This window comes from Equus asinus, chromosome 10 (assembly GCF_041296235.1).
Source record: "Equus asinus isolate D_3611 breed Donkey chromosome 10, EquAss-T2T_v2, whole genome shotgun sequence".
In the NCBI taxonomy this organism is placed as follows: domain Eukaryota; kingdom Metazoa; phylum Chordata; class Mammalia; order Perissodactyla; family Equidae; genus Equus; species Equus asinus.
The window spans coordinates 87,420,601-87,439,361 of record NC_091799.1 but is presented as its reverse complement, the minus strand read 5'-3'; positions in this window follow the sequence as shown (position 1 = coordinate 87,439,361).

The following is an 18,761-nucleotide window of genomic DNA, read 5'->3' as shown; positions in this document are numbered from 1 at the left end:
GCGTTCAAAAGGTCTGTGTTTTTGTAAAGGCTGTTTTCTTATATGCTAAAGAAAGCTGTACTGAAATATACCAAGGAAAAGACATTCAAAAGGTAGGGGTGAGCAAAATTGAACTGACACCTTTAATAACGTATAACGTAAATGGCTTCCCTGTGTACGGGAGGAAGATGTATTCCTCTACCCTCTAGGATCTTCTGGCTAGTCTAAGAATTAAATTGATATGAGACAGAATAACAGGATAAAATCAAACAAATTTAGTAACATGTATAGATGGGAGAAACCCAGGAAATCTGAGTAACTTGCCACGATAGCAGAAGTCACTACCTTAAATACCATCTTCAGCTAGGGACAAAGGAGGATGCTGGGGATAGTGGTTTAGGACTTCAGAGGGAAGGCGGATAATTCACATAGAGATGGAAAAGCAAATATTTGGCAAACAAATGTTCATTGTGACATATAACTTGCTAAAAATAGGTCTTGCCAGGTGCCTTTCTGTCTATTACACTGAGACTTCTCTATGGGGACAGTTCCTTCCTGGGACAGGCTTTCTATTGTTTTTTTTTTATAAATGCCATAGACTTTTTTTTTCTTTTTAAGATTGGCTCCTGAGCTAACATCTGTTACCAATCTTTTTTTTCTTTCTCTTCTTCTTCTTCTTCTCCCCAAAGCCCCTCAGTGAGCAGTTGTATACTCTAGTTGTAAGCACCTCTGGTTGTGCTATGGGGGATGCTGCCTCATCATGGCCTGATGAGCGGTGTCTTGTCTGCACCCAGGATCCAAACCAGTGAAACCCTGGGCTGTGGAAGCTGAGCATGCAAACTTAAGCACTCAGCCATGGGGCCGGCCCCAGGCCTTCTATCTTAAATTCTTGTAGGCAGTTAGGGGAAAGGTCAAAGTTTGTTTCTGAGTCTTTTGTCCTTAAAAATAATCAAGCCAAAGAGACACATTTTGGGGTGACAAATTCTGATTCCCTATACCCATTATGTGTGGGCAATTTGAATATATTATTTTATATTTAGAAAAATGTAGCCCTTCTATAACATGAATGGAGGCTTTGCTCTCTCTGGGAAGCATTGCTATTCTTTAGGAGTACTGTGAGTTTGCTTTTTGTGTTTAACTGGGCATATGTGTATGTTTAATTTAAAAATAAGTGCTTGATGACAAGAAAGAATAAGAAAATTGATCTTCATCTCATACTAGGCACTAAAACAGGAAGGTCAGGCTGCCAAACTATGGGCTGCCAAAGCCCCAAATTAGCTGTTCTCTGAAGACTTCTGGGTATTATGTATCTGTTTTCTTTCTTTTATCCTTGTTCCTCCAGCCCCTGGTTTGGTAGAACCGTCCTGTTAGGACTGGCCCAATGGTCTGTGCTTCCCTTTTTAGTCCCCTTGTCCCAGCCCCCATCATTGTATGGATTTGATTCATTAAGCTCCCCTCAAGCTATTCAATTAAAACGTGGACCCTGAATGATAAACTTTGGTAATGCCTTCTAGGGTAAGAGCAATTAATATTATTATTACTTCTCTTACTTATTAAACTCAGATACCACTTAAAACCAAAGCAAAAATAATAGAGATTTTGGTAGTTGTACATTCCTCAAAAGTATTGAAAGGAGTTAAATTGTCACTAAGGAAAACACTGTGTTTAAAATAATTCATGTGTACGTATATATATATCAGATATATATAAATAATTATTTCCAATTTTCTGCTTTCTTAATATTTGACAATCTATAAAATGTAATTTTTAAAATCGATGAATAAATCATTTTATTGATTGTATTTTTAAAAAATTATGTTGCACTTTTCAAAAAGCTCCCATTCCTCACTTTGTAAAAGAGACATATTATTTATATCTATTATAAGAATAATCATCAGTATTTTGGACATTATTATGAAAATGCAACGTGAATGATGTTTGTTTCTGGATGTAATGGACATGTAAGATAACAGACGAAATATGAAAATCTATCAGGTACTACTGCTCACCTGGCTTCAGCTCTTCTTTCTCCTCCTTTTTCTCTTCTTCCTCCTTTCCTCTTTATCCTGACTCTCCAATGTTTCAGGAGAGAGAGGACTTAAGCTGTCACAATTACTCAACTATGTTGTTTGTAGTATAGAAAAAGCAATATTTGAAGATATGTGTGGCTGCATTTCAATAAAAATTAATTCATCAACCCCGAAATTTGAAATTCAAATAATTTTCACGTCATAAAGTAATTATTGTTCTTTTGAATTTTTTTACCATTTAAAAATGGCCCTGCAGCCAAAAACCCATTCTTTTTGTTTTCAGTGACTATATTAATTTTATTCTATTATTTATTTTATTGTGTTAACATTGGTTTAGAACATTATATAATTTTCAAGTGTACATCATTATATATTTCAATTTCTGTGTAGATTACATCACGTTCACCACCTGAAGACTAATCACAATCCATGACCACAAACCTGCGCCTAATCACCCCTTTTGCCCTCCTCCCTCCCCTCTTTCCCTCTGGTAACCATCAATCCAATCTCTGTTGCTATGTGTTTGTTTGCTGTTGTTTTTGTCTTCTACTTATGAGTGAAATCATATGGTATTTGACTTTCTCCCTCTGACATATTTCACTTAGCATAATATCCTCAAAGGCCATCCATGTTCTTGCAAATGACTGGATTTCAATGTTTCTTATGGCTAAGCAGTATTCCATTGTGTATATATACCACATCTTCTTTATCCATTCATCCCTTGATGGGCAACTAGGTTGCTTCCAAGTCTTGGCTACTGTGAATAATGCTGCGATGAATATAGAGATGAATGTATCTTTATGTATTCATGTTTTCATATTCTTGGGATAAATACACAGCAGTGGGATAGCTGGATCATATGGTAGATCTATTCTTAATTTTCTGAGGATATTCCATACTGTTTTCCATAGTGTCTGCATCAGTTTGCACTCCCACCAGCAGTGTACAAGGGTTCCCTTCTCTGCACATCCTCTCCAACACTTGTTTCCTGTCTTGTTAGTTATAGCCATTCTGACTGGAGTGAGGTGATACCTCATTGTAGTTTTGATTGGCATTTCCCTGATAGCTAATGATACTGAACATCTTTTCATGTGCCTGTTGGCCATCTATATATCTTCCTTGGAGAAATCTCTGTTCAGATCTGTTGCTCATTTTTTAATTGGGTTGTTAGTTTTTTTGTTGTTGAGATGTATGAGTTCTTTGTATATTTTGGATGTTAACCCTTTATCTGATAGTTTCCAAATATCTTTTCCTAATTGTTAGGTTGTCTTTTCATATTGTTGATGGTTTCCTTTGCTGTGCATAAGCTTTTTAGTTTGATGTAGTCCCATTTGTTTATTTTTTCTTTTCTTTCCCTTGCCCAGTCAGGCATGGTACTTGAAAATATGCCGCTAAGACCAATGTCAAAGAACATTGTGCCTATGTTTTCTTCTAGAATTTTCAAGGTTTCAGATCTTACATTCAAGTTTTTCATCCATTTTGAGTTGATTTTTGTGCATGGTGTAAGATAATGATCTGCTTTCATTCTTTTGCATGTGGCTGTCCACTTTTCCTGACACAATTTATTGAAGAGATTCTCCTTTCTCCATCATATGCTCTTGGTTCCCTTGTCAAAAATTAGCTATGTGTAAATGTGCAGGTTTACTTCTGGGTTCTTGATCTGTTCCATTGATCTGTGTGTCTATTTTGGTGCCAGTATCATGCTGTTTTGGTTACTATAGCTTTGCAGTATATTTTGAAATCAGGGAGTGTGATGCCTCCAGCTTTGTTCCTTTTTGACAGTCCCAGTTTTAAATTCTTAAATAAATAGAAGGTATAATATAGAAATACACACACATAAATACATAATTTAGTAATACAATGGAGACTTTATAATAGAAGTTATTCCCAGGCTGTAATAAGGGCATAAAAGAGCCAGACTATGATAGATTTTACTATTTTTCATTCTTGTCTATTACTATTTAGACATTTTCTCCCTCCTGGGCTGGGCTGTGCAAAACAGATATCTGGTGGAATTTGGCCCTCTGATTGTAGCTTGACAACTCTTGTGATAAATAAATAAACTTCTATCTTGTTTAAGCCTCTGTGGTTATTTTTCTCTTGATGTTTTTCAGGAAAACCTTAGCATAAATTTTATTTAATAAAACATACAGTAAAGATAGGAATGGGAAAAAAGAAAATGAGGTCAAAGTCAGACAGGAGTTTTAGGGAAAAAAGCTAATGTGAGACATTATTTTAATAAACTCAAGTAACAAATGCAGAAGGTGCATACACATTAGAAGTCTAGGATTATTAAAAATGCATATATAGTTAGTTAATACTGATTACATTTTTTCAACTACAGATTTTCATTAGCAGGCTAGTTAGTGTTTTAACAAGATTTAAAGACTACAGCCATAAATTCTTGACCTTCCATGAAATAGTTTGAAGTTGGGGAAGTCAAGGAACTGAATGAAATTAATGGCTCAAAATTACATATAGATGTTATACATGTCTATATAGTACACACAGCACAATGTCTATAGTACATATAGACATGAAATCTTCTAGAATGATGAAAAACCAAGAATAGAGAGAAAGACTGTGAGCAACATATCAACACTCCGTCATGTGGAGAAAAATTTATATGACTACAGAAAGATATTATTTGAAAAACTTTATGCGTTCTTAAAAGTGTATTATCTCCATTGTAATCAAATAGTTCACTGGATTCTTCAAAATAAAAATTCTCTGTTGGGATAGCCCTCAGAGGAAGCAGAGTCCTCAAGGGAACTATGTTAGCGCTCATGATAATTCTAAAGTTTCTTCCTTGAGTAGATTGCAGTATTAACAAAGAGAGAAAAGACAATGGTAGAAACAGAATTGGGGTCTCAGTATGTCATGAGTCTTCATTCATCACACTAATTTTGAGATACTTTTGGGGTATTCAAATAAATTGCTCAATTATGAAATTAAATATATGATTTAGAAAAACAAACCAAGATGCATTTAACTCTAGGCAAGATGTAAGGAATTCTACCAAAAAAAAAAAAGTGAATGGTTATACATTAGATGAAACTTAAGCTATATCAATCAATATAAGGTATAGGTTCTCTGAGTTTTATTTGTATTCTGATTCAAAGAGTTCAACTTTTTAAAACCAATTTTAAGATATTTTGGAAAGTTGAACATTAAATGGGTATTTGATAACATTAAGGGTTTATTGTTGATTTTTTTGATAATTTACTGTTTTATATGAAAAAGTATGTTGGAAACACGTATGGAAGTAATTATTGTGAAAGAATATGATATCTGTGACTTTTCTGTAAAATACTATGAGTAGGAAGAGGAAGTGGAGTTCCAGAATCTGGATAATTGTTGAAGAAGCCTTATGGGTGTATGTAGGTTCATTATATTGTTCCTTCTACCTTTTTGTATGACTAAAATGTTTCTAATAAAGTTAAAATTTATGTGTGAACAAATATTTTTAATAGTGGGAATCTTTAAACGGTTTCCTATTTCCCCAAATCTATTTCTATTATATTTTCCCATAAAATTATATACTACACTGACATATCAAATACTTAAAATTCTTTAAATGATAATCCTTCTCTGAACAAAATCAAACATGTAAATAAATTTTGTTATTGTTATTCCGGTATGAATGTAACTACTAAAAACTTTCTTCTGGATTGCCTGATCTTTATAATTACATGATTGGTTAAAACAGTATAAATATACTTCAAAATTGGATAAATAGTTATATAAATATAAAAAGGCTTTTAAAATCAATATCTTAATGAGCTGGGATTTTATTCTTCATAATTAATACGTTTACTTGAATATATTTTATGTGTTGCTATAACAAGAATTTGTTTAGTATCAATTGTCTACTTTGATTTTATAGCTCTAAAAGGTTAGTAATTTTCTTCATATAAATAAGGACATGGGGGAGGTCATTCAGATACTTGAATCACTTGTGAGTTTAAGCAAAAAATCATAGTGTTCTTTCATCTACAACTATTTTTAATGATCCAGTAGCTGACAATTGACTCAATTCACTCTTCAAATATTCAGAAAGCAAAGAACAGAAATCTGACTCAATAGTGAAATTGTCAGGGGTCTTTAGAATTATTTAGCATTCCACCACCAATATCATTTTCAGCATCCTCTTGTTAGGGATCCTAGAGGGTTTTTGGAGGGTTTTGTTTGTTCTGTTTTATTCCCAGGACAATGCATAATGATAAAATTAAGCATTGGCGAGAGATTTGCCTTTCTTTTGTAAATATGACAGAAATATGACAGTTTTGAATGGAAAAGTGAGAATGGGAAATCTGTATCTTCTTAAAAGAGAAATCTCATGCAGATTTATTTTAAGAGTAGAATAAATATGTGAAATTGAAGTTATTAAAACTGTCCACACCCAGGGTTCCCTTGAAAAGTTTTTATATAACCCACCAGTCATTTCTCTTGTTTCAAAACCACTTCTCCAAAAGATCTAGGGAATAGGCTATCTGAAAAGCATGCTACTCACTGCAGCAGCACTAGAATTCCTAATAGCCCAAGTATAATATCACTTAGATTCTACTCTGCACAGTTACTAACCTATCCTACTTCTCTACCTTTTCCCATCCTCTGAGACTTTCTGTTGTGAACTGTCTCTAACTGACCAGCTGGCATTAGCAGTGTCCCCCATGTATCTCAACTGTTCTCTGGACATTCCCCCTGCTACCCCCCATAACTGAAATCTGACAGTTCCCAGACAACCTGGTCTCCGTGGTGGGCTTCCCAATTGGGAGCTGTTTATATTCTCTCACATTCCGTCTGCATTATGGCTTGTGTTAAAGTGTGGTAGAGCCTCTCCTTTCTTCCTCTTTTAGCTTCCAAATAATTTCTCACTGTTCTGTTAAAAAGTCCAGCTCTTTATGTCTTATAACAATTATTTATTCTTATGTCAACCTGCACTTCATTGTCTTACTTCATGGTTTTGTATTAGCACTTGGCATGCAGCAGGAAAATTGCCTCTGGAGTGGAAATACTGGCTGGAGTTTGCACAATCAGGAGCTATGCCATGGACTTTGCTTAAAAGCAGCAGGAAGTATTGGCAGTCCCCACAACTCCAACCTCCAATATGCTCTCTTCTTTGCTGAAATTATAAGCCAATCTCTGGCCTTGCTCCTCTGGCTTGGAACAGAAATAGGTACTAGTCAAACAACTTTCACAAAACTACCTCCACTGATGGCTTCCTGGAGCTAATCAAGCTGACCTTGGCTTCCACATCCCTAGCAGTGGTATTATTTCTGGCTTGCATGTGGAGATTTATCTCTTAATCCAAAGTATGGTTTATCTAAGTATGTCTCAAGCCACTTTTGGCCTAATTGCCTTGAGATTTTGCTGCTTCTTAAAGTTTAGTTTTTTCAAATATTTATAGTCTGATGTGAGTCACAAACTCCTGGTTATAAACATTCTCCTTTTTGTTTTGCTGTCCAGAATCCTTCCATCACTCAATAGCTCATGTAAAATACTGGTTTGTCACTTAACAAATTTATCTATATCTATATTTGTCTATCATCTGTTAATGATAGATAGAGAGAGAGAGAGAGAGAGAGAGAGAGAGAGATGGATGACAGATGTAACAACCAAGTTTCTAGCTTCTGGAAATGTAGATAAATATTTAACCTAAGAAAGATTATAGACCACTGGGAAGAGCCTAAAATTAAGACATTATTGTAGATATGATATGTTCCACAGAAAGTACAGGGGAGTTATGGAAGCACAAAGCAAGGGAATTTTACCTAGTTCAAGGAATCAAGGATTATTAAAATTGATTCATAAACTTAAATCCAAAATATGAGTGAGAGAAAGATCACGGGATGAAAGGAGGTGGTTCTAAGCAAAGAACAATATACAAAAACTTTCTGAGTTGGCTGACAGCTTGGTAGTTCACCAACCTATAAAGAATTCTGTAGTCTGGGAAAGCTATTGGGAGGGATTTGTTTTGGAGATTTTATATTAAGCAGCTGCCACATATATTCTATAAAATGATTTCATAATGTTCTTAAGAAAAAATTAATTGAAGTGGATATCAGAGTCATGTTCAAATGATCTTATTAATAATCATTTCTTCCCATGATCTTAGCATATAATTAATTTCATGTATATTCTTATTTCTCCAAACGTTTCTTGTGATCACAGGGAAAAAAGAACCTAGTATATAGGAACTATAGATAATAATAAGAGAACTGGATAAAATAAATTGGAAGCTGTTCATATTCTCCTAATGGGAGATGCATTTTAATCATTAGTAGTTAGACATTCTTAAAAATTACTTTTTATCTCAAAATTAAGCACATAGGAGTCCAGCATGTAAATAAAACAGAGGGCGACATGAAACATACTGGTAAACAGCTGGAAGCATAAACTCTATTGGATAGTCATTTGCTTTAATCATGATTTTTAAGATTCCTACTCAGTTTCTACTTGAAGATGGACACGTAAGCATAATGTTGTGAAGATAAATTACAAAGTTTGGAAATCACAACAGTTCTAACTCTAGAATAGAAAGGCAGAAAATGCATTTACTGAAGAGAAAATTAAACAAAAGAAACTTGTCTTTCAAAACATAGGCAAAATTCAAATGCACAAGTGCAAAGAAATAGTCCTGAGTTATCAGAAACAAGATGAATAGAGTGGAAAAAGTTCCATCAAAACACATTTTGAAGTGATATTCCTTTTTTATAAGAAATTCTACAAAATTGGCAATTAGCAACTCTTGTTTATTGTGCAACTGCAATTCTATTTTAGTCTTGTTTGGAAGAAAGCCCAAAACTGGAATTGCATAGTTAAGAGCCTTTAAAAGAAGAGTGAGATATTTTGATAACCCTGAAAAAGCATACGTTATGCTTCAGATGAGTGGATTAAATGGCTTTTTATTTAAAGGGTTTATGGAAACAAAAATAAATGTTCCACAAAGTAACAGCCAAAGGGCAGATGGGGGACATCAGCATCTAGCAAAAGGATAGACAGAATTATGGAATGCAATTTACATGTTGAAATTGGTTGGCGTGGAACATTTTCTTAACTTTTCACATGTAAACTCAATGTTTACAAAAGACAGTAAGAAAATATTTAAATGAATAACGTGTGAATTAATGTCTCTTAATTGGCTTAAAATATTTTATCTGAAGTACAAACTTAGACTGAATAACAGGCTTAGGCCTGTTTATGCCTGTTCTGTCTTCCAGGATGTACTTCCAAATTGTTCCTACCCTGAAAATCTGCTGGAGTTGGAAAAGAAGTTAATATCAAAATGTATGTGTTTTTCCTTCTGGCTTGAGAAAAAAATGTTTTGTAGCTTTTATGTATTCAAATAACTAGTCACATTCGTTCTCCAACCCCTCTTACTCATATTGCTTTTAAAAGCTTATTTTTATTCAACCAAAAGAAATAACTTTAACTTGGAACCATAGAACATTTGCATGACATTTTCTGGTATTTTTAGTTATGCCTGGATTCAATTCACCAATTACCTTATACTTCAAGTGAAAAAAAATGTGTATTTTGCTGATGACAATGTTACCAAAAGATAGTAGGCTGCACTTCGCTTAAGCCCAAGAACAAGGATAAAATAGTTCTAAAAACAACTGCATATGCATGTGCTTATCTCATATTATTATTTGGGGATATATCCAGCTTTATTTCACAGCTGGGAATATCCGCTTATCAAGGCCTGATCACTGAAATGCATGTCGCTTCACTTTTAACAATATCTAATCCATCTTCTTTTTCCCCCTCCACTTCACTTTTGTTTCTAAAGTGCTAGTTTCTTCATTTTTTTAGTGTAGAATTTTGGTTTCAGATTAATAGTAATTCATTCTCTTAGTTGAAAATCTGAATAATTCCAAAGACTATCAAAAAGTAAAAGACTAATAAAAAACAAGATACTCCTAGTAGCCATCACTCGAAGAAATATATTGCTAATTTGGGAGACTTTTTTCAACTTAAAAAATATTTAGATTAAATGTCAAATGTGCAGCTCCATGAGCTTTCACAAAGTGAACTCATCTTTGAAACTACATCTTAACCAAGACATACAGCATTACCAACATTCATATCCCCCTGGAGCCTGTTCTAATCATTACCGCATCTGAGCGTGACCAACATTCTGACTTCTAAATCCAAATTTTCCTATTTTTGAATCTTATAAAAATGGAATCACACTCCATGTTCATTTCTGTGCCTGGCACCTGGCTTCCTTCAACATCAGTTTTTTGTTGTTGTTGCTGTCGTTTTAAGATTCATCCAGCTATCCCGTATAGTGGCAGTTTGTGACTTGATTCCATAATATGAATGCACTGCAATCAATAAATATTTAAGTTGCTTTAACATTCGTCCCTTATGAATTATGCTGCTATAAACAAGTCTTACATGTCTTGTTGGTAAACATGTACACATTTCTTTTGGAGAAATATGTAGATGAATCATGAGATACGTCTATGTTCAGTTTTTTAAGATACTGCCACATAATTTTCCAAAGCAGTTGTCCCAACTTAAACTTTCACCAACTATATAAGAGGCTTCCGTATGCTTTATACCTTTATCAATGCTCAGTATTATCTATTTTCTGTCTTTTTCAATTTAGCCATTTGGTAGGTATGGGCAGTATCTATTTATGCTTTCAATCTATGTATTTTTTCTTCTTGAGGACTAACTGCGTAACTATGTTTTTATATGGTTATTTACCCAGCATCATTTTTTAAAAGCGTTTAATTTACCTACTGTCCTGTAAAGTTATTTTGTTAAATTAAGTGTCCTTACATGTGTAAGTTTGCTTTGAATTGAATATGTCATTCCTCTGGCCTATGGTCTTGTCTTACACCAATACCACAGCGTCTTAATTATTGGAGCTATACAGTAATTCTTGGCATCTTGTAGGTTAGGTCCTACAATGAAAAGTGTTCCTACTATGTTTTGGTCATTTGCATTTCTATGAATTTTTAATAAATTGCTCCATTGCTGTTAAGCAAAAACCCTGCTGGTTAGTTTTTTATTGAATGCCAGATATTTTGTATAAAAGAATATGAAAGCTATGAATGCTGTTATTCCCCAGAGGAAGGATTCACCTCATCTTCTGGTAAGCAGCATGGGCACAGATCACTTCAAATTAATCAGGATCTGTACCTGAAGATGGTTTTGTAGACTAAATACACCTCTGTCATGTCTGCTTTACCCCAGCCCTGGAACACCACTCTCATCTCAACTTAGAGCCTAGAGTGATATTTATATCTTATCCTTGACTAATGCAGAACTCAGATTTTGCATTACCTCATTGCCACAGGATGCCAAAAAATCATCCCTGTTATTTAAAACTCGTAACTGGAAAACCAGAGCAGACTGTGGAGGTTTGTGGACCTCCTTTCTCGCTGGAATTTTGGTCCCTAATATCCTGACTGCTTTTATAACCCTAATACACAGTTTTCATGGCCCCAAGTCCATGAGATTGTCCAAAGCACTGCTTTCCCTTCTTTTATTAACACCCTTATACCAGGCTTCTTGGACTTTTGCCCCAAGCCAAGAATCAGCAAATCCTCAGGTAGGAAAAGCAGGTGCAGAAAGTTGAGTTTGAATGACATAAATGAACCATCCTCTTCACATCTGGTCCTTCAAGTTCTGGCTGCCTCGGCAGATCTCATAGATCCTCAAACAGAAGATTTTTGTTTGTTGTTCTTGTTGTTCATGTTAAATCTACTTTTCTAATTCTCACTGAGACTATTTTTTGGCTACAAGGTATTTGATGACAGTGGAAATGGAAAATCTCTCATTTTCTTTAATGTGTGGTTTGCAACAAATGGCATGTGATCTGTTTCGCAGAGTTCACCAATAAAAATTTAGTCCATATGCTCCTGAATTCTTAGATATTTCTTTACTCTTGAATTTTTTTAAAGTTCAATATATATCTTTGATTTCCTCCCCACCCCAATAATATGAATCCCCTAATTTTTTTTTGTGATTTGTTTTCAGTTCAAGGATTTTAGTTTTATTTTACCAATATTTTTACTGCTTCATTTGTAGTATTTCACTGCTGGAGTTCTGGTTATCTACAGATTTATGTCTGCTTTGAATTATACATACCTATCATTTCCTCTCTCTTACCATGTTTATTTTTCTTTTTCTCTGCATTTCTAAAATACATTTCTCATTTGGTCTATAGGTTAACTATTTATATCTATCTATATATTTTTTCCAAGATGGGAATTTTATTATTAATTGTATCTAGTCAGTCATTTTTATAACATTTTATTTTTTCATGGTTCACTGTTTTTTTATTTTTCAGATTATGTTTAATTTGCAAAGCAGATCCTTTCTAACACCTCCTTCTAATTTTTGCAATAAATGCATGTCCTGCAATTTTCTCTGTATGTCACTAATTTTTATGACACTAAGCTTTCCAATGGTTTAATATTTTAGATTTATTTTCTATTTATTATTCTTATACCAAAAATGTATCCATAGGTATCCATCTTTGATCCTCTTACTGTCCATCTGAATCCAGGAAAATTCTCTCAACGTTTTAAACTGGAGTAGACGCATATAATCCATAAATTATTTTCCAGCTAGTGTAAAACCATTTGCGTGTGTTTGTGTGTGTGTATGTGTGTATGTGATGACCTAAACATGGTGAGTTTCATCAATAGGTGGATAATGTAAAAGCAACCACAATTATTTAATTTTTTTAAACCACTTTATTGAGGTATAATTGACATGTAAAAAGCTGTATATATTTAATGTATGCAATTCAATGAGTTTGAGGATAAATATACATTACTGAAACTATCAGCAGCATCAAGGTCATAGACATGTCAATCATCTCCCAAAGTTTCCCCCTGCTTCCTTTATTATTATTATTGTTATTATTACCCGTGGTTGGAACACTTAACATAACAGCTACCCTTTTAGCAAATTTGAAGTATACAATAAATATTGCTAACTGTAAGTACCATGCTCTATAGGAGATCTGCAGACTTGTTTAGCTTGCATAACTGTAATGTACTCTTTGACTATCATCTCTCCATTTCCCCTCCCTCAGTCCCTGGCAACCACACTTCTACTTTCTGCTTCTATAAGTTAGACTATTTTAGATTACACATATAAGTGAGATATACAGTATTTATCTTTCTGTGTCTGGCTTGTTTTATTTAGCACAATGACCTCTAGTTCCATCCATGTTGTCACAAACAGTAGGACTTTTCTTCTTCTTTTAAGATGGAATAATAGTCCATTGAATGTATATACCACATTTTCTTATACATTCATCTGTCGATGTGTATTTGGATTGTTTCAGTATCTTGGATATTGTGAATAAATCTGCAATGAACATGGGAGTACAGCTGTCTCTCTGACATCCTGATTTCAATTTCTTTGTAATGTTTTAATATGTTGAACATAAAAAATATTACAACTGGTAAAATTGTATCTTTTTTCATTTTAACTATAGTTCAATATAGTTATTTTCATACTATGGTTATTTTAGTTATAAACTTTATTATAGTTATAGTAAATGTCTTCAAATATATGGATTTAAAACAAATTAAGTCCAAGTATTGCTTACCCAGGGGCCTCTTTATATAAAATTGATATGCATATGCTTTTAAAAATTAGAACTTATAAATTAATAGGAATTTGTAGTATTTTTGTTACTGCTAGGCATAAATTTTCCATCTTCCTACGATTAGATGATTTTTAAAATTACCCATGTAAACTTTAAAACATAAGATGATACAGGGAAATCATATGTCTTTACTATCAGGTAAAAATCCAGCATTTATAAATTGAATACTTGAAATAGGAGGAAACGGGAATAGATAGCTTATCTGGAAACATGCTAACTTTATTTTTATCTTAAAAATAACAAGACTTACTAGAAATAGAAAATATTGGGTAAGATCAGCTAAATGGGGGTAAAAGATAAATTACTGAAGAAAGTAGTAAAAGTCATGGAGCAACACTCTGTGATGACAGCTTACCTTCACCTTAAATTACAGCTTCAATTCTTAGCAAGGCAAGAGGCAATTTAGTTCCTCAGGTTAAGTGCCTGCCTCATCTCCTTTTATTCCTTCTTATTTTCAGTCCTTTTTCATTACATGCATGCCTTCCCCTTTCATACTCTGTAAACCTGCACCCAAAGATCCTGAACTATAGATGAGTCTTAAGAACTGAAGACATGTCTTGTAACCCTTACAGAGCCTGAGTTACTCCAAACACTGGAAGTATCTCATTTAGAAATTCAACCTGTAAGATTCCTTGGGACACAAAAACAGACATTGTTGATTAGAAAAAAAGGATAATCACTGATGATTTAATTAGTATTCAAGGTAGAAAATAGCAGCAATTCTAAGAAATAATTTAATGGCCCATCTCTGAGCATAAAGGAAAAAAGTATTATCTAGAAGCTATCAGCTTTAATTGAGAGAGAGAGAGAAAGGAAAAGAAGGGGAAGATAGGCAATAAGAAAATGCAGAATGAAAAAGGAAGAGAGAAAAGAAAGAAGGAAATTGGAAGATGGACAAATTTCCAATTAAAATATATTAGTACAGGGGCTGGCCCCGTGGCCGAGTGGTTGGGTTCGCGCGCTCCGCCGCAGGCGGCCCAGTGTTTCGTTGGTTCGAGTCCTGGGCGCGGACATGGCACTGCTCATCAAGCCACGCTGAGGCAGCATCCCACATGCCACAGCTGGAAGAACCCACAATGAAGAATACACAACTATGTACCGGGGGGCTTTGGGGAGAAAAAGGAAAAAAATATATATATATATATATTAGTACTATCAGAAATTTAGGATTTAATCTTGTGTCTTCATAAAGAATAAAGAGAAAGGAGAAAGTATTTGCATCTATCTTTATGCACATTTTACAAAGCATTTTTAATTTTGAACACTGTCGTCTATGAGGAATATTTAGGAAAATGTGTTCTTTTTCATTTTTAAGTGGTGTATCAGTCAAATAATACAAGGAAACTATATGAAAAGTTATTATTATTTCAGAGAACTTTACAAAATGACTATCAGCATTTTTTGTTTTTGTTTTACAGGACTTTAATGTAAATCACTCCTTGCCATTTATCTTATTGTAGATTATCATGCTGAAATATTTTGTGGTTAAATGTAATTCTTGATTTCAATATTAAAACAATCTAAATTGTCTTTCAAGTCTCTGAGGATAGGTTTATTTAACTTTTTCAGGCATAATCCTTTAAAGTGTGTCTATTTAGATTTATTTCTCTATATGGAAAGAGAAAAGGTTAAATTATTGATAGTTACAAAATTTAATCACCAAAGTAGTTTTGTGTTTGCTGGAATCATTAAGAACTACATAGATTTAGTACCTAAGTCATACAGTCAATTTAATAGGTCAGTGAAAATATTATTTTGATGTGTATATTAGCAAACAGAAATGAGTTTGACTTAAATTAACCTAAAAATGCTATTTACAAATTACTAAGATGTGAATACACCACGAAAGATTTAGATATAAAATATTATTATATCTCATTTCTAAACATAGAGCTTAATTTTCAATTGTTTTCCTGATTTAAATCAGTGTATAAGAATAGACTTAATATAAATTCTTTAATTAGCCCATTGCATTTATTATTTTGTGTTTTATAAGTTAGTTTTTCATGTATAACATTTGTTTGACCCCAAACTTTTTGCCCAAAATCTAATATCTTAAAACAACAACCAGGTGCCATCCCAGTTGCGTGGTGGTAAAGTTCATACCCTTGACTTTGGTGGCCCAGGGTTCATGGGTTCGGCTCCTGGGTGCAGACCTACACACCGCTCATCAAGCCATGATGTGGAGACATCCTACATTCAAAACAAAGGAAGATTGGTACAGATGTTAGCTCAGTGACAATCTTCCTCACAAAAAATGAAAAAACACAACCGCCTTTATTTAGTTCATGATTCTGTGGCTTACCTGGACTTGGCTGAGAAGTTTTTCTGGTGATTTGGAATCAGGCTCAATTGTGTATTGGTGCTCACTTTTCCAAGATGTTAACTTAATGTTGACTCTTTAGATCTAATTGGGGGTAATTGACATGGTTACAATATAGAGTCTTTCAAGCCATGAAGATAGTGTATTTCTTCATTTATTTAGATCAACTTTGATTCTTTTCATTAGAGTTTTACATTTATTTTGCAAATGGCTGCTTCTACCAATATTTTGTTAGATTTATGCCAAATATTTTATTTTGGGGCTATTGTAAATTTTTTTTTAAATTTCAAATACCAATGTACATTGCTGATATATTACAATTGACATTTGTAAATAGATCTTTTATGATACAACATTTCTAACCTCACTTATGAAATCTAGAAATTTCTTGCAAATTCTTTACGATTTTCTACATAAATAATTATGTCATCTACAAATACAGACAGTTTTATTTGTTTATTTCCATTATTTTTCTTACCTATTACCCTGGCTAGGACTTCTAGTATAATTTTGAAGAGGACTAGTAAGAGAGGACATCCTTGCATTGTTCACAAACTTGGTGGGTCTGCTGGGGCTGACATCAGTAAATTCCACAGACTGGGAGGCTTAAAAACATAAATTTATTGTCTCACAGTCCTGGAGGCTGAGTCAAAAATTAAAATCACGGAGATTTAATTTTTCCTGAGGTATCTCTCCTTGGGATGCAGACAGCTGGCTTCTCTCAACATCCTTAAATGGCCTGTTGTCTGTGCCTGCTCATCCCTGGTGTCTCTCCCTTTTCTTTTAAGGACACCAGTCATATTGAATTAGGCCCCCATCTTATTACCTCATTTAGCCTTAATTACCTCCTTAAAGGCCCTATCTCCAAATACAGTCACAGTGGAGGTTAAGCTTTCAACATACAAATTTTGGTGGAACAGTTCAGTCCATAACAATGGGGGAATATAGTCTCTCACTATTAAGTAAAATGTTAGCTGTAGATTTTTAGTAGATCTCCTTTATTGGGTTAGGGCAAGGAAAACATATTCCTATTTTGCTGAGAGCTTTTTATCATGGATGGGTGCAGAATATAGTTGAATAGTTTTTCTGTGTCTAATTGGGGTGATCATACAATTAATTTTTTTATTTATCTGCTAATATGGTGAATTACATGGGTTGATTTTAGAGTGTTAAAGAACCTTTGTATTTCTGGAATGAACTCCATTTGGTTACAGTGGATTTTATACATTTACATGTTGCTGAATTCAATTTGCTAATATATTGTTGAAGATGTTTACATCTATGTTCATGAAGGATATTGGTCTGTAGATTCCCTTTTTTCAATCTTTCTCTCTGATTTTGGCATGTGGTACACACCTGCTAAGGTAGCCCCTAGTGATTTCCACCTACTGGTACTCATTGCCTAGCATAGTCCTCTCCCCTTGAGTAACTTGCTCCTAACTAATAGAATATATCAACGACCTACGTCAAGAGACGCTACATCTGTGACTGGATTACAGACAATTATGGCATCCATCCTGCTAACAGACTCTCTTTATTCCTGGTTCTGGTGAAGCAAACTGTCATATTTGAGAGTCCCATTTGGCAAGAATTGAGGGTGACCTCTGAATAATTCTAGTGAAAATTTCACTACAACTTTTACAAGTTGACAATAATGGGAAAATAAATAAGCAAGAACAGTTAATAAAATCCTGTAAAATAAGAGTCATGAGAATCATACGACATTTTAAAGAAATATTAAAGGAATACAAATGTTATGAGACATATCAATTTAATATATGATAAATATAGCATTTTGAATTACTGATGGAGTAGTATTAAATAGTTCTTTATATCTAATCAAATTGTCTACACAATTTAATTAATTTTATACAAAACTAAGTTACGTATAGATCAAAAACCTTACTAAAAAAACAGTATTAAGAATAAATATATTGTCTTGGGGAAATCTTTCCTGTGTGACACCAAGTAATAATAGTCAGATAACAAACTCTCACTGGAGAATAGTTCCTATAAAAAAAAAAAAAGCTGCATGTCAAATTTACAAGATTATTTTCTATACATAGTGAAAAGAAAGTAATATCCTTAGCCAACAAATCAATAATAAAAAGCAGAACAGCATATGTGCAAAGAGTAGTAAAAGAAGATTTATAGCAGAAGAGAAAAATGGCAGATAAACATGGGTGAAGGAGTAAACTGTGATGAAAAATACTGATGAAATGAATGCTTTCATTTTAATGTTACTGTTTGACTATCATTTTAAAACATATATTGTTAAATACCAATAATGAGAGGAAAACACACTGTTAACAGACTTGAGATTTATAACTGATAACCTATGCCCGAAAGAGAATTTGGCAATATCTATTTATGGAACACGTATAAACTTTAACAAAGCAATACCACTATGAAAATGTATCCTATATAAACACATGTATAAGTATCTCTATATAGTCACACAGATATATATATGTAGATGATACTCTGAATTAACAATTAATGCGTCATTATTTATAATAATAATAAATCCTAATAGCCTAACTGGTTTAATTAAGTGTATCTCCAAGTATTGGAGTGAGAGTATTAGTCAGAGAATCAAACGCCCCATGTGCACGTGTGTATGTGTACATAATAGGACATACTGTGGGAGCATCTCATCAACATGGTTGACTGCTTATTTTTGAAGCAGTCCTTTTTCTGGGAAATTTCACTTTATATAACATATTTTTATGTTTTGTAACTATTTTAATCTTCTAAATTTTATTTTTTGATAATTGTTTTA